Here is a 26,627-nt window from a genome sequence, read left to right as displayed (position 1 = left end):
GTTGTTACAACTATCTTTTACTTTTAGTTCAAGGCCATATTTTTGGAAAATGCATGTAAACATTAGTTATTGGTATTGGACCTGTTTTCAGGAGAACTTAAAGATGTTCAGTTTACGAGGAAAAAGAAGTATAGGGATATATTACCTGGCAAACTACCTCATGGAATGGGCCAACATCCACCTTGTCTCTTTCTCTTTAAGAAAAAAATAGTCCATAAGCACATTTTAATAGTGATGGTTGGAAAAGTATCATATACAAGATGTTGACTACTTTTATCCCACTCATACTGTCACCTTGCCTTAAGAACCAGGGGGACACTGGTTCTCCTCCCAAATGGAGGACAAGCAGGCAGGATAAATATCACCTTAAGAATGTTTTTACTTGTTCTCCTAATGAAAATCTTTTTCAATTTCTCCAAATGAGAGTGCTTTAATTCTTTAATAAATCTGTTTATTGAGCATTACAAGGTATCAACTACTGCTATGCATATAGATATAGTTTTATCAAGAAAGAAAGCAATTCAATTATATATGTATACCACCAGTACTATAAATACGTATCTGTGCAGCTGGTCAGGCATCATAGAGCAGGCTGATTCCTTGAAAGGAGATCAGACATTTTCAGTTTTCAGACACAATCAGGACTAGGGAAAAAGATTTTTTTTTCTTTTCAAGGTGGTGATATTTATAGTCCTTTAGTCACAAGTCACCAGTTAGGTAAGTTTTTGTTTTTCCATCAACAGTCAGTACCCGGAGCCTCCTGCTTCAGATATAGGTGGAGTGTATGTTAGTAAGCCATTTTATCAGACTTCTTACAGAAAAGAAAGTCACATAATGGTGTACAAGCATTAACTCCACAGATGCACTTATATCAAGGCTAAGCCTTATGGGTGTAACAGACCATTTTTAGTTCTGTCAAGTCTTAAGAGGCTGCACTGTCTCTGCAGTACGTCCTTCCCATAAATGCTTGGCATGGCAAGAGTCTTGGGTTCTTTGCACAAATCTTTACATTAACCTTATTTAGTTAAAAGCAAGATGCTATATCCACTATAAAAGAAGGTCATTTGATACTACAATTGGGTAATAAAGTAAGAAAACATTTAAATTATGCACAATAATTGGAGAAGTGATTTTCTCTATGCAACTTCCTTAGCAAACCCAGAAAGACAGGAGCCACTGTTTCAAAGTGTGTTAGAAAGAAAGGACATTGAATTATTTAATGACTATTAAGTTTAAAGTCTTTCTTTAAGAAGCAATTAAGCTAATAAAAATTAAGACCATTTGATAGCTGAAATAGTTTGTACCTAAATGTAAAGCTATTTAGAATTACATTTCCTGTTGAACCCTGATCAAACTACAAGATATTTGACAAAACTGATGGGATAAAAGAAAAAGTTATCATTCTAAAGGTGTGTTTAGAATTACCTACCACATCCATGATATGCTATGCATGCAGACCACATGGTAATGTTTTTAGTTCATGAATAAGACCAAATTATAAAATTTTTCATGGGTTTACAGAACCCATGAAAGAAAGACAACAAATAATGCTGAACCCAACCAAGCATTAAAGATGCAAGTTTCTTCCTTCAATTTGGAGATTATAGAACCTCTTGAAATTGAATAATAAGCTTCCTTTTTCACTCCTGCCTTCCTTGACTATGGCATTCTTCATAGATTATCCTGTTCAATTCAGTGAGGAAGCAATCTGCTAAGAACAGTGAGTAAAAAAGCTGCAAACATAGCATTAAGAAGAATCAGCCTTCCAGTTCATTGGCAGCCTCACACAAGTACTTCTGTGTTGGTGACTTGAAGTTAAAAAGCACTGCTATGAAGTTAGATTTAATGTTTTCATATATTTTGCCATCTCAAGACAACTCCTTGAATGGATTATTTTGAGTAATCAATTTAAACATTTTCTTTAGTTACATAGAAATTAGTTTAAATTCTCATGCTTTCCTATTTATTAATTGGCTTTTGTCCTGGGCATGCCAAATGGAACCAATCCTGAAATTCAAAGCCTTCTCCAACTGTGTCCACAAGACACTATGGAAAGATGCACAACTGACTTTAGGAAAAAGCTTCACTGGGTCCCTTGAAAGGGAGCCCACTTTGAAAATCAAGATATATATTAAAATTGCCTAGAGAAGCATCCAAGAAAAATTAACTGAAATAATCATTTTGTGTTCTATTTTGTGTAATTTTAATTTTATGCTTTAATTTTACTTTCTTCAAGAATATAGTTAATGAGTTGTAATATCCATGGTCATAGATAGTATTTGCTTGCATAGTAGGAGTCTTCTCCTAGAATTGTTTTCTATATGGAATTAATAGGATCAGAGACTCCCATTTATAGATTTCTCTATAAGTTATTATGATATTTTTTAATAATTTGTGATAAACTTACTTCAGGAACAACAATCTCGTATACCCCTTTATAGTATGTTAAAACATTGTAACAGACTATTCTAACAGACATTGTAACAGACATTGTAACAGACCGGGGTCTATAGTAGTATTTCTGTTTTAAGTGTATTCATGTTGTTATACTGTTGCATGCCTTGATTTCCCCAACCAGCCTATACTCAGGGAAGGAAAGTTTAATTGAATCCTTTGCTAAATCCCTGGGCAATCCACATGTGGAACAAGACAAGATAGACTTATGACATCAACAGAGACTTGAATGCTTGTTGGCACTTCAACACGTGGGATTATAGGAGGGAAAAGAGAAATAAGCATAACAATGGAGAAAGCAGCTCAGAAAAACAAGGAGTCAGCTGTGACTCCTTGAGAAGCAGGAGAGCACCTTTTAGGATCCTGGCTGGGAACAGTAAGGAGAGGTAATATTGGTAGGCTCACATCTGTGCAGGCTGGATTGGTAACAGAGGGACTATTTAGTGCTTCTGAAGAGGAACTGTTGATTTTTTATCTTGGAACTTTGAAGTACGTTTCTCCCTAAAGTCCTTCCCTCAAGAAATGAACTGAAAGTTAGCTTCCTGAAGCAGAGGCATGGATAATGAGGAAGGGGTCAGGGAACAAAATGTCAAGGTCTCAGAGTCAGAAGAAGCCAAGGCTTTTCCCTGGGCTAGCTTCAGGGGATGCTAAAAAACAAGGCCAGACAAATCCATTACAGTCCTGAGTAAGTGCTTCCTTGTGTGAGTCCACAACAAAGACTGCACATTTTTTAATTGTTTAATTAAAATATAGATTTTTTACTCCAAAGTTTTGGCTGGAAAGTGTTCTTAAGTTTGACTTAGTCTGCTGCTGAATATCCAGCAGGCTGAAATTCCCATTCAACTTATCTATGTCAAAGAGCAGTTTTGAGTTCAGTAAAATTCTAGGATGGCATATTATAACAGCTTGATTAGATTCCTTTGACAGGTAGGAAAACCAACATCTTCCTGGCTATCTCCTTGGTGTCCCACTCTTTTCCCAACAGTTTCATGTTTGTTTGAACACCATCTTCAGACAAATACAAGGCCACCTGGAGACACCCTCACTCTAAACACTGGCACCTCCTGAAACATGTTATTTTTAGAGCCCATGATCAAATGGATGTCTGTATTACATGAGCCATGTGAGGAACCAATGTCTGCTGGACAGATCACCATATTGTGAGATCCATTATAAACATCTTGCTAGCTCCAAAATACCAAGAACAGGTAAAAGCAATGGAAGGACTTTCAACACCAAATCTCTTCAAGACAGGAAGGTCTGTAAGGAACTCCAGCAGTCTCTCCTTGAAAAGCTTTCTGCCCTGTCCACATATGAAATCAACATTGAGGAACTTTGGAAGGGGTTCATGTGGCCCTGTGCTGAATTCATACTACCTGCCAACACCCAGACTAGTTTAATTAGAGTGACACAGAGATCCAAGCCCTTCTTGACAGAAAGAGAAGAGTTCATTCTGATTGGCAGAATGACACCTCATTTCAACAGAAGAATAAGTTATATCCACTCCTCAAAGCTGAAGATCAAAGGAGTATCTGGGAAATCAAAAATCAGTTGTGACAAGATAAAACCAAATAGATCCTGCTCTAAGCTGACAAACATGACATTCATAGCTTTTCCCAGGCAATGAAGGCCATCTATGACCCAACTTCCCATGGTCCTATTTTCTTGTGATCACAAGATGGCTTGACACTCTTTGAAGACAATGAATATATCCTAGCTAGATGGAAAGAACACTTTGAGTTACTCCTGAACTGTGAGTTGTCTGTAATGGATACCACAATTGAGTCTATCCCCCAAAATCCTTACAAATTTTCCAATCCTAAAAGAAGTCTGGAGTGCCAACATGGAAACCAAGAATAATAAGGCTACTGGCCCAAATGGTATACCTGCCAAATTCTACAAGACTGGCGGCAAGAAACTTGTACTGAGACTCCACAAATGTATTCTATGAATTTGGAACAATGAAGAGATCCCTGGGGACCTGAGGAATGCCAACATTGTGACAATCTTCAATAAAAGAGATAAGTCTGTGTTTGGAACTACTGAAGTATTGCCCTCCTTTTCATAGCAGGGAAAATCCTTGCCTGCATCCTCCTGAAACATTTTCAACCTCTTGCTGAGGAAGTGCAGCTGGAATATCAGTGTGGGTTCAGACCATCCTGAGGGACAATTCACATGATCTTTGTTGCCCATCAAGTCCAAAAAAAAAGTGTTGGAAACAACATCAGCACATGTATGTGGCCTTTAGTGATCTCACTAAGGCTTTAGATTCCACCAATCACAAAGCCTTGTGGAAAGTACTATCCAGATTTGGATGTCCTGAAAAGTACATCAAAATCCCAAGGCTTCTCCATGACCAGATGGCTGTGACCATTTTATGTAGCAGATCAGAAACAGATCCATTTGTCATCCAAACTGGGTCAACCAAAAAAGCGTCAACACCCCAACTTTGTTCTCCATCTTTGTTCTCCATTTTTTTGATAGTCATCTTCATTCTCATTAAGGACTGCCTTCCTTCTGGAATTAACATAGAATACTGAATGGATGGAAGGCTTTTCAAATCCGAAACATTTTCTGTTGAAGACCAAAGCACTCAAAAAACCCACATCCTTGACCTTCAATACACTGACAATTGTGCCATCCTTGCATACATTGAGGAAAACCTCCGGACTACATTGGATCTCTTTGGAGAAACCTACCAAACTTTGGGCTCAACTCTCTCTCAACATGAAGGAGACTAAAGTGCTCTATCAGCCTGCTGCAGGCCATGACCCCCACTCCTGAAATTACTATTGAGGAAAAGACCCTGAAAGTTGTCGAGCACTTACCCTACCTGAATAGCCCCTTCTTTTCAGAGAGTGAACATTAATGAGAAAATCCAGCACAGGATCTGGTGCACAAATGCCTCCTTTGGGAAATTGCTTTGGCTTGTCTTTATTCATTGTGATCACTGGAAAGACATCAAGATCCAGGTCTATAAAGCAGTCATCATCCCCATCCTCCTTCATAGATGTGAAACATGGGTGACCTACCATCATCATCTCAAGATCCTGGGAAAGGTATCACCAATGATGCCTCCAGAAAATCATCCACATCAAATGAAAATATCTCCAAAAAACTGCCAGCATCCTTGCTAAAGCTGTGTTACCAGCATTGAATTGGTGATCCTCAAGTAACAATTTCACTGGACTGGACATTGTGTGTGGATGCCCAACTCTTGACTCCTAAAACCAGTGTTCTATTCCCAGCTTAGTAATAGCCTGAGATCTCATGGTGGCCAGAGGAAATGCTACAAGGATATATTGAAGGTATACCTCAAGAAAACAGATGCTGATATCAAAAGCTGGGAGGAGCTGGCTGCCACCTGACTCCAATGGTGCTGCAAACTCAAAAAAGGTTCAGCCTTTTTCAAGGTAAAATGTCTTGCCCTTGAAGTAGAGGAGAGAGAGTGGAAAAAGGAAAAAAGGGAGAAATCCTAGCCTACATCCTACTCTCCCCTACAGAAATACTTACAACTTCTTTAGACAAGTCTGTGGCTCAAAGATTGGGTCACCTCAAGACCCGTCAATGAGCTGTGGTAGAGATGATCCTGAAACTGAAGAATTGCTGATGACAATGAGCTTCATATTAGACTGTCTTAGACTCAACCAGAACCAACTGTTTATTTTTGTCTATGTTCTTATTTCTTATAAGCACTGTAAGTAATGGGATAGGTTGTGTTGTCTGAAAGATTTTCAACTGGTATTCAGGATCTTTTGCCCCTGGAGGAAAATCAGCTTGAAATTGGTAAACAGTGCCTTTCTGGGCCAGAAGTCTGGCTGCTTAACAAGTTTCCAATTGGATCATCTTGCTAACTTTTCTGTCTCCAAGGCAATAGACCAGATTCTCACTCCTAGTCATAACAGTTTTTCATCTGTAGAAGAAACTTGAAAGCTGACCCATAAATCTATGAAGTCAAACACTTTGAGTGAGTATTTTGACAGCCTTTTAGAGGAATACCGGGCACAGGCCTCTCAAACCCTGAATGATAAATTCAGTGCACATCATTACATCTGTGAACTATATTGCAAAGTACTTGCATGGCAAGATGTTACATATTGATAAACTGTTGGCAGACACACTTTCAGTTCTGGCATTTTGAAAGACTGGACCTTTTCATATTTAATTAAGCGAACATAAAAGTTGACTTGTTTTTAGTATCAAGAATATGTTTTCTCATACTCCTTTCTATCAGTGTGGATACTAATGCATGTTTGTATTGCTCTGAAAAGTGTTGGTTCCAGGTGCAGATGTGAATCCATTGGTGAAATCCATCTAAATGTAATGTCTGTACATACCCTTAGTCTCCAAGATGCCAACCTACTCTAGCTATAAACAGATAGAAGAACAGTATCAGAAACTGAGTGATCCTCTAGGGCAGGGATTGAGAATGAATTACTTGCCTCCTCGCTCTCATGTTACTAAAGGAGAAGATTGCATTGTGTAGAACCATGATGTCTCTGGTCAGCTCAAAAGCACAGCTGCCAAAAGTGTTACTGAAATATCTTTGGGCAAAAGAGATTTCTACTGAAGTCTCTTTGTCTGATCTATGATATAGAGTTTTATCAACAGAATTTGAGTTCTACATCTGTTGAAGTCCACACCTAAAGGGCCTTTACTCTGCCAAAGGACAATTTTTTGAATAACAAAAGCCCTCTTCTACCTACATGAAGCATTTGTGGACAGTCCCCTATTTCTCTTGGATGGATTACTTCTTTAGTACCAAAAGCAATTGTGTTGGCTCCTCAGGACACAAGTAGTTGAATTCTAGTGGTTTGAAAGGCCAAAATTCAAACCAGTTCCCTCCCCTCCTTTGAAGCCTTAGTTTATTTAAGAGATATGTAGTCCCTGCCTGTATACGTATAGGCATGAACAAGCATGGCTACCGAAATAGACAATTAAACCTCACAGAGAAGATACTGGACCTCCTCAGCCTGTGGGAAAAAGGGTTGTTAAGTCCAGCCTATAGAAACCTCAGAAAACATACTGTATACAAGCCAATTCTGGACAGATAGAGTATACACATAGAGAAAGCAGCAATGGAGCCTCTCCCATAGCATGATTATTTTTCAAGAAACTTCCCAAAATCCTATATGACAACACTTCCACAAGCTGATCCTGACCATCTGACAAGGTCACACAAGGAGAGAGCCTCTCAGCTGTATAGCAAGATTGGCAATGAATTCACAGGCAAGGAAGAAATGGTGATGCTGCCTCTCTTACTTACTAGGCAGTTAACAGTAAAGAGATCAGTGTCTGCTGCTCCCATCACATTAAGAGCTACTGAGCTTTGTTTTTTTTAAATAAACACATCCTGTAAACATGGTGTAGCAATGAGCGCTTTGGATCTAAGGTCTTTACTCTCATAAAATGCCAAGATGGATAGAGAAATGGTCAGTTGCTGGCATGCCTAGTGGCATTATCTTAATTTCTGGGCCTTCTGCCTTATATCCAGGAGCATGTTGGGTCTGCTGTTGTGATTCTTGAAGAAAATAATGTTCACCTGGACAGAAATGATCCTTCAGGACAATCTTCAGAAACAGCTCTAAGAAGGAACTTCCTTGAAACCCTAAATTAGGTTTGTGGAAAGAGCAGCTTTCTTTCTTTTCTATGGTAGAAGCCCCATCTTTGAGCAACTCACTGGGAACCTTAATGGGAGTAGGCTGACAGGGAAGTGGCCAAGGCATTCTCTGATCACTAGTTTGTTTGTTTGTTTATTTAAGTCCACATAAGATAGTGAAGCTGTTTGAGCAGCAAACTCACCTTGACAGCAGCAGCAGGTCCAATATCAAGCTTCCCCTAAAGGGTTTCTGACCCTTGCCCATTTTTCCCTCATCCTTTCATTTTTTGTTCTTGGACAAGCTAAACCACAGTAGTTTGTCAGGGGTATTCAGTCCACCAAAGTAAAATAAATAAATAAATAAAGACATCCCCCTAGCCCCTTTCTTCATGCTGTTTGGGGCATGTGTATATGAAAGAAAAGCACATCTTGGCATTGTTAACTGTGCAATCATTGCCGTTCAACAGCAGAACAGTTGTTTAGGCAGCAAACAACTCATGATATATCTTCCCTTGGTAGTCTGTTTGACTGCAGAGAAGCAAAATCTGCAGAGATGCAAACTGAAGAGGGTTGACATTTGCACACGATCCAGTGCAGGGAAAGTGATGGGTTTTTTTTTCAAAGGATACCAGTAATGATGCCCATTATATAAACAAAGTTCTTTAATGAACAACACAAAAGCAAAGTGTAGAATCATAATATACAGACTAAGTGAAAAAATACTGCAGCAACTTGGCAGAATGAGATCTCTATATTAGGTGAAAAATAAATGTGATTGTTATTATGCTACTAAACTACTGACAACATTACACTTAATTAGAACGGGATTTTCCCCTAGGAAAGCCGTCAAAAATGTCACACACACAAACATAAAATACAGTCATTATGGTAACAGCAGAATGATATGGTAAGTCTATAGCTGAGGAAACATTTATAACAGGAAAAGTTGACTTGAATCATAAGGTTGGTTCCAAGAGAGTTTGCATGTGATCATAGATCCACACTGTGGATATAATAATCGGTTTGTGGTAATACTACAGTGAATAGCCAAAAATGAAATACCTGTTTTAATCTATGTCAGAGTGCAAAAAGAGTACTTTTTTTTACTAAATATCTTGCTTGGCCTACATTATACCTCTGACCTTTCAGAGTGCAGAACTTCCACGTTTCAGAAGGTCAGAGTATTTTTCAATATGTCCCTGCTATTAAGCAAGCCAGTTGAAAAGACCATTATAACTAAATCCTGTTTTTATACTGAGCTTTCATTATATGCATGTGCTATTTATTCCACCCCCCCCCCCCCCCCCCAAAAAAAAAAAAAAAAAAAAAACCTAAAGAAAAAGAAAGTGATGGATAATCGGCTAAAAGGAAAGGAAACAATAACAAATGTGTCAGGAAAAAAAGGAAGACAGCTAGGCAAAATAGGCAGAATTGAAAAAATCTGACAGAGTTTGGAAGCGGAGTATATAATTGAAAGAAGTTAAAAATTGGGCCTGGGAATGATTACAAATAATGAGAACATAAAAAGAACAGCTGAAGTGAAGCAGATGAACCATCCTAGTGATCTAGATAATAACAGGATTTTGTACCACTTTAAGTATCTCAACTAAGAATTTAATTTCACTGCAATTAAATTATACTTAATTATTCAGATTAGAAGTCTAATAAACCTTAATACATTTTCTTTTGACAATATATATACAGAATTTTTCCATTCTTCTCAAATAATACAGTTTATAATGCCTTTCTAAAATGGGAGCCTACATTAAACTTTTAAGTCTATACCTAAACATCCAAGTTTGGAAATTCTGACCTACATTTTAAAAGTAAATAAAAGCTATTAAATGGGATTGTTCTACCACTTCTAAAAGTGGTTAAGATTTTTTTTCTCTACCTTTTAAAAAAAAATGATCACTTGCCAAACAATTCCATTCCATCTTTGTACAATAATCATAACCCAACTTTAAACATTTATGGATTATTACCTTTGTTGACCACTGTATGTACTTTAGGTTATAAGTACCACAGAACCATTTGGTTTTATGTCTCCCCCCAATTCATTCACTAGGTGACGCTCTTGTGCCACAGTAAGCACTCTTACAAAGATATATGTTGGTTACTTGTTGTGGGATTTAATATTTTAATGAAAGAGCATTAGCTTCAAAATTGTGATTATATATTGCTGTGTAAAGAGTAACAATGGTTTAATATTAAACTGCTGTAAGAGAGAACTAATCAATAATGCAACCTCTCTTAGAAATCTGTGTTAATTCTAGTACACAATCCAACAACTCTACTTATCTGAAGCAAAATTCAAACAAGGTGCATGGATATCAAATTGTCATACCATTCCTCACTCTTCAGGATATACAAATATTGCCCATCTTAGATTACAATAAGATATATGACCATGTGTAATAATCGTTTCTAAAATGGTGGGATGTCATCTAAAGCTGAAAGGGAAGAACAGTTTGCAAAATAACAAAGGACCGTTTTACCCAAGTATATTTCTCTTTAAAGCTTTTAAATTAGGAGATTTAAATTCCCTTTGCTTTCCTCCCTTTGGCTTGGCTGAGAGAACAAGATTTGTTGCTCTCTGACTCACTGCAGCAAGCAATAAGATCCCCTTTCACAGCAAGAGTCAGAGTTTTGAGGGAGGAGACCACCCCTCACCTCTAACAATTTCTATGCCTCATCAACTTCCATATTGGTTTCTTTCAGCATCCTCCCTCTTCTCTTTCAATATTCAATTAAAAACAGATCAGAGTAATAGCAACATCCTGCCCCCCATCAAATTCTGTCCCACGCCACCCACTATATCCAAGGGAAGAGGAGGCAGGGTAAGATGACTGCTTTTTGATGATTCTCTGCGAGTCTGAAGCAATCAGGCAAAACAGATGTTCTGCAGTGAGGGCACTATTGTAAAACATGTGAAGTAGATCAGGTGTGGCCAGTGTGTGGCAAGCCTGCCAGAAGTGACTTGAACAGCCTTTGTATGCAGCATGTGGCAGATTAGGGAGGGAGCAGAGACCACAGCAGCAGATCGGACAGGGAGCAGAAAGCAGAGCAACAGAACGAGGCAGGGAGCACAGGGCACAGAGCAGAAAGTAAGGCAGGAGGAGATCAGTGATGTGTCCCATGTGAAATTAATCTCATAGCCCACAGAAAAAGCAGACCAAGACAAGTGCCCAAGCCCATGTCACAGCAGAGAACTCAAAAGTGCTAGAAAAAAAAGATACACAACCTTACCTTCTAGGTCTGGGTAGGGTAGTCTAAAACAGCAGGACAGGAAAGCCTGAAATGCTGTTCCTTAAGCATTGTAGTGGTCTTCCATGATTTACATGAAGTTTTGCACCAGGACTGTCAATGTGAGATCTTCTAGTCTAACAAAATTCTCTCTCTCTGTCTCTCACTTTTTAATAGAACTGGTCAAAACATTTCATCAGAAAGTTGTTAATCTGAAATGTCTGTTTTTCCTTTAAGGCATCTTGGGTCTAATGAACTTTTGCCCCATGTAAGACGTACCTATGTATAGAAAAGAATGCCCCCTTTTTTTCCCAGTCCAATTAGGACAAAAAACAAAAGTAAAAAATTCTATGCACTACATAGGCTGAACAAACAGAAACAATCATGTAGAAGCCAAGTTGTCATTTTTTTTCCCTTAAATATAATAAATAAAAGAAACAATAAGCAAACAAAAGGCAGGCTATGTAATGCAACCTGAACTATTCTATGAGAGCTTGGGCAGCCTTGTAACAACTTTTCCTGTATATAAATCAAATCTAATAAATTGCCAGAAAAAAAATAAGGGGACTACATCTATTGTGTGCATTTTGTTTGATGTTTGTCCTGACAGTCACTAGAACAGGTCACAAGGCCAAAATCTACAAAGATGTTTGGTCCCAAAACCAGTTGCCACCAAATCCTGAAGGACCTAAATATAAAATATTTCACTTGTATAGCTCCGTGACATTTATTTCTGCCACTAAGTATGCACACAGTCACTCATGCTGGTAGGTGCCAAAAATCCAGCTAGGCATTCTTCCTCTTACTTTGCTTCTGGGGCCCGATACAGCAGACATAAATGGACAACTACTGAACTGGACCTCATACAAACTAATAGCAGTAACAGTAGGTATGTGTCCACCTTGCAAAATGATAGAATAGCACTGAGGGAGGCTCACTAGACTTCTGTGAATGGGCTATAGAGCCTGATTCTTTGACAGTCTCTTCCACATTCATCACATATGAAGTTTGTATCAAACAATCCTTAAGGTGGTATGGGGTTCTTCCTAAGGTTTCTTCCTTCCTCTGTATGTTGGGCTCTTCTTTCCTCAAAAGCCTTCATTCCAGGCTTACTATACTGTTCCCAAGCATTTCAGTCCTCCCTAATCTTCTCCCAATCATTTGGCTTGATATTCATTGTTTTCATATCACACGTCTTTGAACTGGAAATAAGGCTACCATGACCTTCTTCCTATAAAGAGTTATTTATAAAAGAGATCCATAGGTAATACAATCATCATCCATTCTCAGCATATGACTAAGCCTAGTCATACAAAATACAGACCCTCTTTAAACTCAACAGCTCAGAGCTTAAGGCACTTACTTGAAGTATAGTTTCATAGTCGGTAGGGTCAGAAAGGACCTGAGCAGATCATCAAGTCCGACCCCCTGACACGGCAAGAAAGAGTACTGGGGTCAAACGATCAAAACTAGGTGTCCATCCAGCCTCATTTTAAAGACCCCCAGGTTAGAAGCCAGCGCAACTTCTCTTGGAAGTTGATTCCAGATCCTAGCCACCCTGACAGTGAAATGAGGCCTCCTGATATCTAGTCTGAATCTACCCTCTGCCAGCTTGTGACCATTATTTCTTGACACTCCTGGTAGTGCTCGGGGGAACAGGGACTCCCCCAATGCCTGTTGGTCCCTCCCGACTAATTTGTAAATGGCCACTAGATCCCCCCTCAGCCTTCTCTTGTGGAGGCTGAACAGGTTTGGGTCCCTTAACCTCTCCTTGTAGGGCCTGCCCTGCTGACTCCTGATCATGTGGGTGGCTCTCCTCTGGACCCTATCCATGTTGTCCACATCCCTCCTGAAGTACAGCGCCCAGAACTAGATGCAGTACTCCAACTGCAGCCTGACCAGCGTTGCATAGAGGGGAAGGATCACTTCCTTGGACCTGCTTGAGATGCATCTGTAGATGCATGACAAGGTACGATTGGCTTTCCTGACTGCTTCCAAACACTGTCGGTCCATGTTCATTTTGGCATCAATAATGATTCCAAGATCCTTTTCTGCCTCTGCACTGATGAGAAGGGAGTTCCGCAGCCTGTAGGTATGCTGCTGGTTCTTCCTCCCCAGGAGCAGTACATTGCACGTGTCAGTGTTGATACCCATCCTGTTCTAATCCGCCCACCCCTGTAACCTGTCCAGGTCCAATTGCAGCCTATTCCTCCCTTCTTGCGCGCCCACTTCTCCCCACATCTTAGTGTCATCTGCGAATTTGAACAGGGTGCTTTTTACACCCCTGTCCAAGTCGCAGATGAAGATGTTGAACAGTGCAGGCCTGAGGACCGAGCCCTGGGGAACCCCACTGTCCACATCCCTCCAGGTCGAAAATGACCCGTCCACCACCACTCTCTGGGTGCGGCCCTCCATCCAACTAGTGACCCATTTGACTGTGTAGGTATTGATGCCACAGTCCCATAGTTTTTTAATGAGAATGGGGTGAGAGACAGTGTCGAAGGCCTTCCTAAAGTCCAGAAAGACTACGTCCACTACTACACCTGCATCTAAGGATTTTGAGACCTGGTCATAGACGGCCACCAGGTTGGTTTGACAGGATCTGCGTCTAATGAACCCACGTTCGTTGCCCCTAAGCATAATCTCCCCTGCTGGCCCCTCGCGGACATGCACCAGGATAACTCTCTCAAAAAGCTTACCCAGGACCAAGGTAAGACTGACTGGCCTATAGTTTCTTGGGTCCTCCTTCCTCCCTTTTTTGAAAATGGGAACCACATTGGCCCTTTTCCAATCCTTTGGCACCACACCAGAGCATCATGAGTGCTCATAAAGCTGTGCCAGGGGTCCTACAATGACCTCTTCTAATTCCCTCAGCACTCTGGAGTGGAGATCATCAGGACCTGCTGATATAAACATGTCCAGTCCCTCCAGAAGTTCCCTGACTAGGTCCTCACTGACCCTAGGCCTGGGTGCGTCTCCCCTGGGACCTACAGGGGTCCCAGTGGGGAGGGGGTGTGACCCGGTCCCTGCTCAGAAAAATGGAGGTAAAGAAATTGTTAAATAGGTTAGCTTTGCTGTCTGGTGTGATGACAAGATTTCCTAACATGTCCTGCAGAGGCCCCACGTTACCCGGTACCTTCTTTTTACCCACTATGTATTTAAAAAAAGGACTTCTTGTTGTCATTGATGTGGGTAGCTAGTCCCACTTCCATCGCTACCTTGGCCTTCCTGACCGCTCCGCTACAGCCCCGAGCAACCAAGGTATAGTCCTCCCTGGTGATGGCTCCTCCCTTTCATTGGGTGTACACCTCCTTTTTAGCTAGGAGACATTCCCGTATGCTTTTGGTGAGCCATGGGGGATTTTGCACCCTCTTGCACCTTTGATCCGCATTGGGATTACCTCCCTTTGGGCTTGGCGAATCATCTCCTTAAGGAACAACCACTTTTTCTGGACACCTGGCTCCCCTCCCCTCTGGAATCTCAGTGCCTCCCCAGCTATTCTCCTTACTTCATTGAAATTTGCCCCCCTGAAGTCAAGGGCTGCTGCCTTGCTGCAGGCCTTTGCCACGTTGCACTGGATGGCGAATTCCAGCAGGAGATGATTGCTGTTGCCCAGGTGGTCGAGCAGCCGCAGCCCCCTCACCAGGTTGTTGCCCATGGCCAGGACCATATCCAACAAGGCATTCCCCCCTGGTGGGGCTGTGCACCTCCTGGGTTAGATGGAGGTCCTGTATCTCAGCTAGGAACCTACATGAGCAGTCAGACCTGGCTGACTGCTCTTCCCAGCAGATGTCTAGAAAGTTCAGGTCACCCATGATGACCACGTCCTTTGACCTAACTACTTCCGTGAGCTAACTAGTATGAGACCCAGGATCAAATACCTCATCTTCCTAATCTGAGGCAAGGATCTGAATCCATATCTCAGCCCAGGGCAAACTCAGAGAAGGTTTATGCACCAGATGGGAAAGGAGCTTTGTGCCTTTGTGAAGCTACAACCTCTGTTACACAGCTGCACCATTGTCAAGTGATTAAGAGATGGCTGAGGAGAATCAAGAACCCCAGGTCTTCCACATCCCGGGTAAATTCTCTAATACCAAAGTTATGATATAAAATGTAGGCAATACCTCCTCCAGCTTTTAAGGAAGAATGCCCCTTTCTAAAGGGAACTTCTTCCTCCTGCTGCCTCCTGCATTCATGTTGTGACTGACAAGTGCCCTAGCTATAACTGAAATATTAAACTAAAAAATATTTTCATTCATCTGGATATTAGAATCAGGGTTTTGGTTTTCCACTTTATCAGCAATGAAACAAACAAACAAAAAACCCAACCCTCTCCTCCTCAAACAAACAGAAAACCAGAACAGAGAGATTGTTTCCTACTACTGTATTTACTCAAAACCAAGATGATGCTTTCCCCCACCATTCAGCATAGGGCAAGAATCACCTTATCTTGGATTTGAGTACTACCGGTTCCCTCTGCCTCTGCCCCCTTTCCCTCCCCTTACTGTCAGGTGCAACTCAGGCTCTGGCTCTACTCTCTTCTGGGCAGGGAACATATGATGCCTCCACCCACTATCCAAACATTCAACAGCCATGCAGCTCCCCATGATGCATTGTGCAGCTAGGCAGGGACCATGATTTTATGTACTCTGTGCCCCGGGAAGGGATGGAACTGGAGGCACATCTGACAATAAGGGGGATGAAGGAATGGGGGTCAGAGGCTGTAAGCACTATGGGAGGCAGGCAGGTTACCATGGGAAGAAATAGGGGGGAAGACCCACCCCCCACAGCCACCTGCCCTCCTGCCACCATTTTCCCCACTGTAGCATTGGGGGAGACAAATTTAAGATGACCCTCCAATAATTATATTCTACACATAGAAAATTAAACAAATTTATAAATTTTCCATATATATAATCTAATTATTGGGGGTGGGGTGGTCATCTTAAATTCAACGTGGCCTTGGATTCAGGTGCAAACAGTAGTTTTTGATCCAGCTGCAGAACCTAAAGTGAGTTATTCACCAAAGTTTAGAGATCTGATTTTTATATTTGGAAGTTAAACAATTTTTTATGTGCATTTTTTTATTTGTCTACTACATATATTTTGCGTAGAGTGGAGTCTCACCATCATAAAGTTTGAGCTGAAAGATATGTGCAAGAATTTTGTGGGCTGAGGATAAATGGGAAAATTATGCTCATGAATTAGGGATAAAATATTGTATCTTGACAGAAAAATCTTGACAAAAATAAATTAACCTTCTTAAACCCTTAAGATTATTTATAAATAATATACAAATGTTACACAAATTGCCAATTGCTCAAATCACCAACAAGACCTTATAAGGGAAGATAAGGCAAGATGCTGTGTTTATTGATTAAGCGCTTAATGCACACACACACACTCACACCACACTCATACCCCAATTTCTGTTCTGCGCTGGTATACATTACCCATCTTATTGATACTCAGATCAACTTGGTGGTCAGCCAAGTTGATCATGTGTAGGGAGCCAGGCTCCTGCCGGTCCATCTCATCAGATGAACCAATGCTCCAAGGATAACATGCAGAACAAGACCCAAAATCGATACATCTCGCCCCATCTTTTATAGCCTTGTCAATTCACCCGGTCCTCTGGGCTTTTGCTGTGTTATCACTGTGTTCTTCCTTGAAGGTTGATTGCCGTTGTTCTCTCACTGTTCTGGGGCAGATTCTTCTTTTGCCCCCGTTTTGCTCTTTTATCCATCTGCATTCTTCAAGCAGTCACCAGCTGATGTTTTCCTTTTTCACAGACACACACACACCCATTCTCTCACACATACAACATACAAAGGTTGAACACTTATGCCAAGCTACAGAGCAATACAAAATGGAGTTTCTTAAGGCAATGCAAAACTCAAGAAAATAAATAAGATTAAAAGCAATAGGCAAAAAGTATATCTGTATAACACAATGTTCTACAGTACTCTCTATTTTCAGTTTTACCTTCGTTGCTTCTTTTTAAATCTATTGTGCATTTGTTATTGTACTTAGGCCTACATGGTCCATATCTCTATCCAGAAATTATTAGTAATAAAGGTATCCTTTTCATTAAGCTGTGGTCTGGCCATATCAGGTTGAAGTAATGTTCTTTTAGTTATTTACTTAATAGTGTGTCATTTGTTCTCTTAATGTGAACTGAATCATAGTCATCTGAATAGCCCAAAGCAATAAAAAAAAATTACGAGGGTACTCTGATGATATTTTGTTTGTAAAAGGTGTTGACCTCTTCATACATAACATCTAGAGGAAAAAGAAGGAATGTTTAATTAGCCTTACAAATGCCACCCTATGGGTAATGTGCTTTCTGTTGTTCATTTATTCTTTTTTATTTCATTTCTAATTTTTGTGCCAGATATTTATTTAGCCAATACTTTCTTCTTGGACCATACCAAGAAGTACAAACCATTTTAATATTCAAAACAGAGGAAAATAGCCTAGAGAGAATACTATTTTGTCCACGAATATGTTCAAAAGGACAGTGCCATATCTGATCACCTAATCATATTTTTTTCAATGTGTTTATTTTGTGCTGCTGACAGAATTGTATTTCCCTTCAGTATGCTATTACCCACTTTTCTGTATGAGCCTTTCATATGGCAACATAGAACAGATTTTTTTTTTTTAGTAATTAAACAAAAATTGGCAGGGAAACTAATGGTCAAATGTATTTGAAACATTTTAAAAACTACCTACAAGTTTACATTGTCCCGTTGCTGTCTCAGTCAGCAGGGAAAGGGTCTGTGGATATAGAAATACAATATTACTTATCACTTTCATATTTATTTCTCAAATATTACCAGAATATTGTTGTGCGTTTTCAGCAAACTCACAAACAATTCTTCAGAGTTCCATATATGACACTGGATCAAGGTGCCCCAAGGCTATTTCAGTCCTGAATAGATGAGTTTAGACATCCACTCTATCTCCCAGCCCAAAAGAAATAAACACCACACCCAAAAGTCTGGTTTAGAATGTAATACAAAATAATTCTCTTGACTAAACCTGCTGCAGTGCCTCTGAGACCTCTTCCTGTTCTCTCTACGTTCTTCTTTCAGCTAGCTAACCAGAGGAACCAACTTCCTTTTGTAGATCTCTTTCTGCTGGCCTGTCCCTTAAAAGAATCATTTGAACACATTGATCCCCCTTGAAAGGGCAGACCACCTTTTTGCAAGGATCTACCAAAACCGCAACAGATTTGGGGCTGGCCTGTGAATGTATATTGGATGGTCTAATAATGTCAGAGATTTGCATGCACTTAACGTTTTAATATCCATATCTTTCAACTACAGTTTCCTATTAACTATTAGTCAAAGGTGCAGCTGTGCTGAAAAAGTCATTGAAACCTAGAGTCCTAAGGAGAGGAATCTGATAAGCAGGATTAAAAAGTTAAATTTCTCAATCCATTTTCTTTGTTGAGCCATACTATTACACAAATTGCCAATTGCTCAAATCATAAGGGAGACTTTATAAAGGGGGATAAGGCAAGGTGCCATGTTTATTGAGTTAGACATAGAGGTTCAGGCACACCATTCATACAAACACGCACAAATCATCATACACATCATTAAACACAGGCATTAGGGCTGTGAGAGGTTTTGGACAGAGCTTCGGATCCAGAGGAGCTTCAGATGCTTTGGGGTTTGAAGCAGCATGTCTGGGTCGAAGCACTGGCCTTCTTAGGCTTCCCAAAGTGGTTCGGAGCTTCCGAACAGCTTCGGAGCTGCCTTGGAGATCCAGCCATAGGGTATAATGGGGGAATGATAAAATATCTATAACTTTGTTGGTTTTTGTCTGCTTTGGATGAAATTTTCAGGGATGGTAGACTCTATAGAGAGCATGAGGCCTGCCAAGGTTCAAGGAGTTTGGTGTAGGGGTTTGGGGGCAATTGCACTCTAAATTATTGAAAGCAAAACTCCTGTCACATCTATGTGTTACAACACAGCAGGGTCAAAACTGCAGGCCTGGTAGCTCTTGCTAAGGCTACAAAGCCTGCCAAGTTTCAAGAAGATCAGTTCAGGGGTTTGGGGGGGACTGGCCCCCCACCTGTGGCCTAGCAAAACTTGTGCCATGGGAGATACTGTGTGTGTTAAGGCGCAGCAGGATGAAAGCTTTAGGGATCGTGGCCCTGCTGCAGCCACAAAGCATGCCAGCTGTCAAGGAGTTTGGTGCAGGGGTTCTGGGGCCCTGCACCCCTAGCTGCTGACAGGCAAAGCTCATGATATTGGTGCTTGTGGGAGTTACACATAGACATGACAGGAGTTTGGCTTTCAAGAATTTAGGGTACAGTTCCCCCTAAACCCCTAGACCAATCTTCTTGAAACTTGGCAGGTTTTATGCTCTCTATAGAGGCTACCATCCCTATATGTTTCATCCAAATCAGACAACAAATAAAGTTATAGATATTTCATAGATTCCCCATTATGCCCTATGGCCATATCTCTGAGGCGGCTCCGAAGCTTCGGAGCTTCTTTGGCTGGATCAAGGCGGGAACCCAGTCCAGAGCTCCAAATCAGATAACTGCCACCTGAAGCGGCCAGATCCAAAGCTGGATCGGATCGCTGCTGACTCGCACAGGCTTCACAGCCATACACATAGACAAAACAACCATTTCATCCAGACATACACCAGATATAGTTACCAGCAATAGTTGCTCAATATCAGCCCAGGGTGGCCAACCAAGGCTTACTGAGTAGATGATGATGATTTGAAGATAGAAGATTTGAAGATAATAGCTGGAGCGGGGTGAGCAGATGCATCTGTGCTCAGATGAAACGGCAGTAGAGAAAGAGACTCACCCAACTTGGCATTTTCAGAGTGTTCTTTTACAGGGATTAGTATCCTTTGTTTCAGTGCTTTGTGGTTTTTCCATACCCAGCTTCTGTTTTTGTGGTCATTCTTCTTTTGTCTTTAGCTTATCTTAGTGTTGGAGTGTTCTTGTTACCCATCTGGCAGAATTTCTTCTTCTGTTAGCTCCTGTGTGCACTCGAGCTTCAAAGGCATTCTTCAGCCATTTGTTAGTTAGTTACTGGCTGGTAACTTACATTTGGAGCCTTGTTGCTTACATAAACAGTTGAATCTTCTTCTCCCATCTCTATGCCATTCTTTCACCATTCACCCTTTTACATACACTCATACATAAAGGCTACGCACAGTTCATTCACTTATGTCAAACAGAAGGATACAAAATGGAGTTTTCAAGTTGCTTACAGGACAAGACTAACATGGTTATATTTTACTATTATTACACTTTATGTTAACATCAGCAACATTAGTTCAGTTCATGCTACAATACAAACCTTGCCCACAGCCTCACCATAAACTGAGGAGAAAGAAAGAAAGCAAGGCTATGAGATTTGCTAGTTGAAGGTCAAATAGAAATGTAATCTTTTTTTCCATTTGCATAATCTATGCATGCACATCCCCAGACTGGAGTATCTGCTCTGTGCAGAGGTTGTTCTGGTGACAAGAAAAGCATTCAGGAAACCTAGAGCATGGGTGGGCAAAGTCCAGCTGATGGGATGGATCTGGCCCACAGTAGACTCCCTTTCCTAGCACCCCCAGTGACAGCAACTGTTTCCGGCTGCTGCTGCTGGACCCAGCCCTGCTGTCCAGGCACCCAGACCTACCTGCCAAGCACCCAACACCAGGGGTGGGAACTGTGCACAACCAGGCAGCTGGGATGGGTCCACAGCCAAAAGCAAAATGGGTGAGTGAGGCCGGGGAGACCACAGGATCTTGGGGTGGCAACAGCGTAGGGCTGGGGCTGAGCCACAATCTGCTGCCTACCCACCCCTGCATTGAGCACATGTTCCATGGACACAGGCATGCAGGGAGCATATTGCAGCTGTGCTCTGGCTCTGGCCATGTGCTCTTAACACCACAAGTTCCCACCCCAGCCCTGCTCAGCTGTGCACCCTGCCTGCACTGCCCCTGGCCACCCTCTATAGAGACCACAGGACCATGGGATATGACAGTGTGGGCCTGGGCTTGGGGCAGGCTCAGGCAGAGCCCTGGTTCTGTAGCCCTGCACTGTCATGGCTTCACACTCCCAGGGTCTCCAAGGAGACTGTCTGGGAGCTGTATGGGCATGGGCTGCTGGGAAATGGAGTCTAGCCACTGGCTGGATCTACCATTTTGCCCACCTATGATCTAGTGCCGGGGTGGGCAAAATGTGGCCTACAGGCTGCCAGTCCATTCTATCCAGCCCACAGGGCCCCTAAAAAAATTAGAAAGTTAATATTTATCTGCCCCTGGCTGCCTGTCATGTGGCCCTTGATGCCTTGCCAAAACTCAGTAAGCAGCCTTCCACCCAAAATACTTGCCTGCCCTGATCTAGTGCGTCTCCATCAGGGTGGTATAAGAAAATGGGTATGTAGTCCTGCTTCTTGTTTAAACAATCAAAACCCAATCCATCATGCTGCAATGCTTTCACCCTGATGCAAAGTTACAATGATTGCAAGTGGTTGGAAGAATTTCCATTTATTCTGATAGACCCTTCTCTCATATCTTAATCACGTCTTTATTTCAAAGCTGTAGCAGCAAGTAAGGCAGTTTTGTCACATAATTTCAGTCACTGGGGGCACTTGAAAAGACTTTCTAAAGCTTCATGATTTATCTTACAATTCTTAATGGTCTGAACATGACAAAGCACTTGGGCTTTAGTGACTACATCCTTGAAAATGTAAGGGGTTGGACAGTTACATAATCTAGAGGCATGAGTTTCTCAAGGTATGAGTTACATTCAGAGGTTCATGGTGGAGATGCCTTGCATGTAGGCTAAATCCTCCAAACAGTATTAGAGCCAAGAAGAACCTTTGGCAGGGGCAGGTTGTGTGTGGTTTGTTTTTTGTTTTTGTTTTTCACACCATGGAAATGTGTGAACTTTCAAATTTAAAAGAAAAAGTAATCATGTAACTCATTCTTGAACCATCATAATGGTTTTTTTTTCCTAGTCACTAAAGTTTGGCTTTGGGTTTTAAAGCAATAGGTTTACTTTTCCATTTCTAGTCTTAGTTTTCTTATGGTTTAACATGTATATCCATCGTGATGCCACAATATAACACTGGAGGTATGAGTTCCATACCAAGAAAAGTTGGAAAAAATTGTGCCTTCCCTTTTCTGTTCCCAATCCCTGATCTTTTTCTTCCTCTTTGCATGCTGATGATAAATCCCACCTACTAACCTTATTCTTTGGCAATAAATTTACAAAACACTCTTGATAACCTTTCTTCATCTAATTGTCCCCCTGTCTGAAGTGGTACCCCCCACCCCCACTCCTAGTGCAAGGATATGACTGACAAACAGATCAATGCATGGCCATCAGATGCAGCAAGTCTGATTAAATGGAAGCATTTAAAATGTAGAAAACAACTGGGATGTTGCAAGGGTGTAACTAGGAGCCCTTAACCCAATAATTCTTAACCAAGGTACTGCAGCACCCTGGGGTGCCATATCTTTTCAAGGATGCTACAGGGTGCCACACAATGTTAGCACTGTTAAATGTGCAAACATGATTCACAAGATAAATCCAGACATGTCAAACAGGAATCTATAAAATTAAATCATTATGAACTAGTGTGGTCTTTTGGCGTTATTTGCAAAACAAGAATTGCTGTATTATTTTTCTGTAGTCACAAAATGACTGGAAATTAATGGTTGGCATTTCACAAGGTGTGCCTTGAGTCTAAAACAGGTTGAGAACCAATGCCTTAATACATGAACAATCTGTTAGGTCAATTACAGTCATTTTTAGCTTATTGACTGGTGATCTTTATCACTAGAAGGTACACAATCTTTTTTTAATTGCATTATTTTAAGGATGTTATTTGTATGTCAGCTCTCACTCTAGCAGTCGAATCATGTGCCTGTATCCAATATAGTCCAGTATATCAAAGAAATATTTGAAAATAGTAACACATTCATTAAGCAGGGTTTCAGAAATATGGCTAACAAGCAACAACTTGTTCATTGTAGAGAAGAAAGGAAAATGAGGCCAGATACAGACATTACACTTTTACCCTTGTAAGCGATCAGAAACCTGTCTATACCTATTAATAGAACAGACATTTGGCACGCTAAATTGCTCTATACCTGTAACAAAACAGAAGTTTGGCACACAAACTGGTTAAAAGATGTCAGAACCTTGCCTAATATTCTGCCCCCCTCTCTGCCCCTGGGAAAATGTGTATTCTGTTCGCTACTGATCTAAACTATGCCACTTACAGAAAAACATACAACTTAAATTGATTCTGCCTCAGACTTTCTGAATGGCTGTACTTAGGCCTGGCCAGGTTCTTTAGGTAGATGTAATATCTTTTATCAGACCAACTGAGTAGTTGGAAAGAAGTTCTTTGCAAACTTTCAGGTGCAATCACCCTTCTTCAGGCATGGGGAGTTTCTGCTGTTCTGAGATCTCCAGGGAATGAAAGAAGCTAAAAGTGTGACAGGATGTCAGTGAGAATGTAAATATCTGGAAATTAGGAAAACAAAGGGTAGAAAAGGAGGGAAGGGGACAAAGTGGGGGGGGAAAAGAAGTGTAAAAGGTCAGATCTGGGTACCTAGTAAAACAGATGGCAGGCAGGTTGTAATGTGTCATAAATCCAAAATCTATATTGAGTCCATGAATTTTTGTGTTCAGTAGATTTATGAAGTGAAGTTTGGAGGCTTAACTATGAAGGGTGTTTTGTAAGTACCCTTTGAAGATTGGAACTGAGAAATCAAAGGGGGAGTGATTATCTTTCAAAAAGTGTGCCCCTACAGGTAGTTGGATATTCTTGTCTTTGATAGATTTTCAGTGTGCGTTCATTCGGGTGTGCAGTTGTTGTTTGGTTTCTCCTACATATTTTCCATCAGGGCATTTGATGCATTGGATGAGATATATAACATTTCTGGAGGTGCAGGTATAGGACCCAGGAATGGTGATGGTTCTGTTGTGGGGTGTGGTTATTGTGGGACTGGTGGAGATATGTTGGCAGGTTTTGCATTTCTTGTCCTGGCATGGTCTGGATCCATTAGGTGTGGTTTGGGTCATAGGGAGTTTGCTTCTGGTGATGAGGTTAGCAAGGTTCAGTGCTTGTTTAAAGGCTAGGATGGGTGGTTCTGTAAAGATCTCTTTAATAATTGGGTCTTCTTCTAGTGTGGATTGCAGTTGTTTGAGGATTTCCTGTGTAGGTTCTAGGGAAGCGAGGTATGTCATTACTAATGGCGCACGATTCGTGGGGATTTTCTTTTTGTACTGCAGCAAATCTTTGTGTGGTATCTGTGTGGCTCTTTCAAAAGTATGATCCCTCTCTCTGGAGGAGTGTCCTTGTTGGGTGAAGGCCCTTTTGAGATTTGTGAGGTGGCGATCACAGGTATTCTCCTTGGTGCAAATTCAGTGGTATCAGAGAGCTTGACTGTCAATTACTGCTTTCTTGGTGTGTTTAGAGCCATTGCTGGTTCTATCTAGATATGTAAGTTGGTCTGTGGGGTTCTTGAATATGGTGGTTTGTATTTTACCATTTTAGATATTAAGCATGGTGTCCAAAAAGGAAATGCTAGTGTTAGATTATTCAAGTGATAGTCTGATGAAAGGGTGATGCTTGTTGAATTTTTGCTGGAGATCAAATCAGAGACTGCAGGGTTTTGGTTCAAATGATGAAGATGCCATCAATGTATCTGAGGTATAGCATAGGTTTGATAGTGAAGTTCTTGAGGAATTTTTCTTCCAGGTGGGCCATATTGTTTGGCATATTGTGAGGCCATTTTGGAGCCCATAGCTGTGCCCATGGTCTGGAGAAAGTGTTGGCTGTTGAAACTGAAGTTGTTTTGTGAGAATTAAGTGTATGAGTTCAGTGATATCTTGAGGTCTATACTCCGAGTTGTAATCCCGCTCCTGTAGCTTTGTGAGGCAGGCTTGGATGCCATCCTGGTGTGGGATTTTGGGGTGTAAGCTACCCTCCATGGTAGCTAGGCAGGTATTGCTGGGAAGGTGGTCTCTGTTTTTGACTGTTTTGCAAGAAGTTTGTTGTGTCTTGGTCTTTGGGTGATGAGCAGTTTTAGGATGGATTTAATGAAACCTGATATTTCTTCCATTAGGTTCCATGGTTGAAAATAATAGGTCTTTCAGGGTTCCTTTGTTTGTCGATTTTAGGTAGCATGTAAAAAGTCCCTGGATTGGATAGTGGAGGGATCAGGATCTGAAGTTTTTTTTACATTCATAGAATGTTAGGGGCTGGAAGATCACCAGGTGCAATCTCCCTACACTAAGCAGGAAAAGACAACTGGGGTCAAGTGACCTCAGTGAAGTGACTGTCCAGTCTCCTTTTGAAGATTTCCAGGCTAGGTGACTGCATCATCACCACTGGAGGAAGTTTATTCCACAGTCTGGACACCTTGACTGTGAAGGAGTTTTTGCTAGAATTGAGCCTGAAGCGGTCTTCCAGGAGTTTGTATCCATTGCTCCTGGTCTTCCCCAGGGGTGCCTTGGTGAACAGCTGTTCGCCAAGTTCTTGACGTACTCCCCTGATGTAGCAGTAAACTGCTACCAAGCCCCTCTCAGACTTTGCTTCTGTAGGCTGAAGAGGCACAAGTCCCTCAGCCTCTCATCATATGGCTTGCCTTGCAAGTCCCTGATCATACGGGTGGCTCTTTTCTAGACCCTCTCAAGTTTTTCCATGTCCTTGGTGAAGTGCAGCACCCAGAACTGGACACAGTACTCCAGCTGTGGTCTCACCAGTGTGGAGTACAGTGGGAATATCACTTCCTTAGTTTTGCATGAGATGCAACATTTAATGCATGCCAGCGTGCCGTTTGCCCTGCTGGCCACAGCATTGCACTGCTGGCTCATGTGCATGTGTTGGTCAATCACTACCCCTAGGTCCCTCTCGGCCATGGTGAAAGCCAATTTTTTATAGTAGGTAGTGTCAGAGAGTTGTCTGTTGGTTTCTTTTATGTAGTCTTCATGGTTAAACATAATCACGGCTCCTTTTTTATCTGGTGGTTTTATTACTATTTCTTAGATATTCTATGGCCCTTCTTTCTGAAAGGGAGCAGTTGTTATAGTGGTGTTTGTTGTGGAATATTGTATTGTTCATTCTCTCTCTGAAGCAGTCAATGTAGCAGTCAAGGTTTGAATTTCGTCCATTATAAGATGTCCAATCTGAGGGGGGCAGTTATTTTTTTACATGAATTTTTTTGTCAATGTTGTCACCAGATGCATTCATGTTAAAATTTGATTCCTATTAGTTGTGGAAATATTCATCTAGATGGAGGCAGCGAAAAAAATTCTTCTAGTTCTCCACATTGC

This window comes from Alligator sinensis, unplaced genomic scaffold (assembly GCF_000455745.1).
Source record: "Alligator sinensis unplaced genomic scaffold, ASM45574v1 scaffold454_1, whole genome shotgun sequence".
Classification (NCBI taxonomy): domain Eukaryota; kingdom Metazoa; phylum Chordata; order Crocodylia; family Alligatoridae; genus Alligator; species Alligator sinensis.
The sequence above is the reverse complement of the archived record's forward strand: the minus strand, read 5'-3'. Positions refer to the sequence as shown.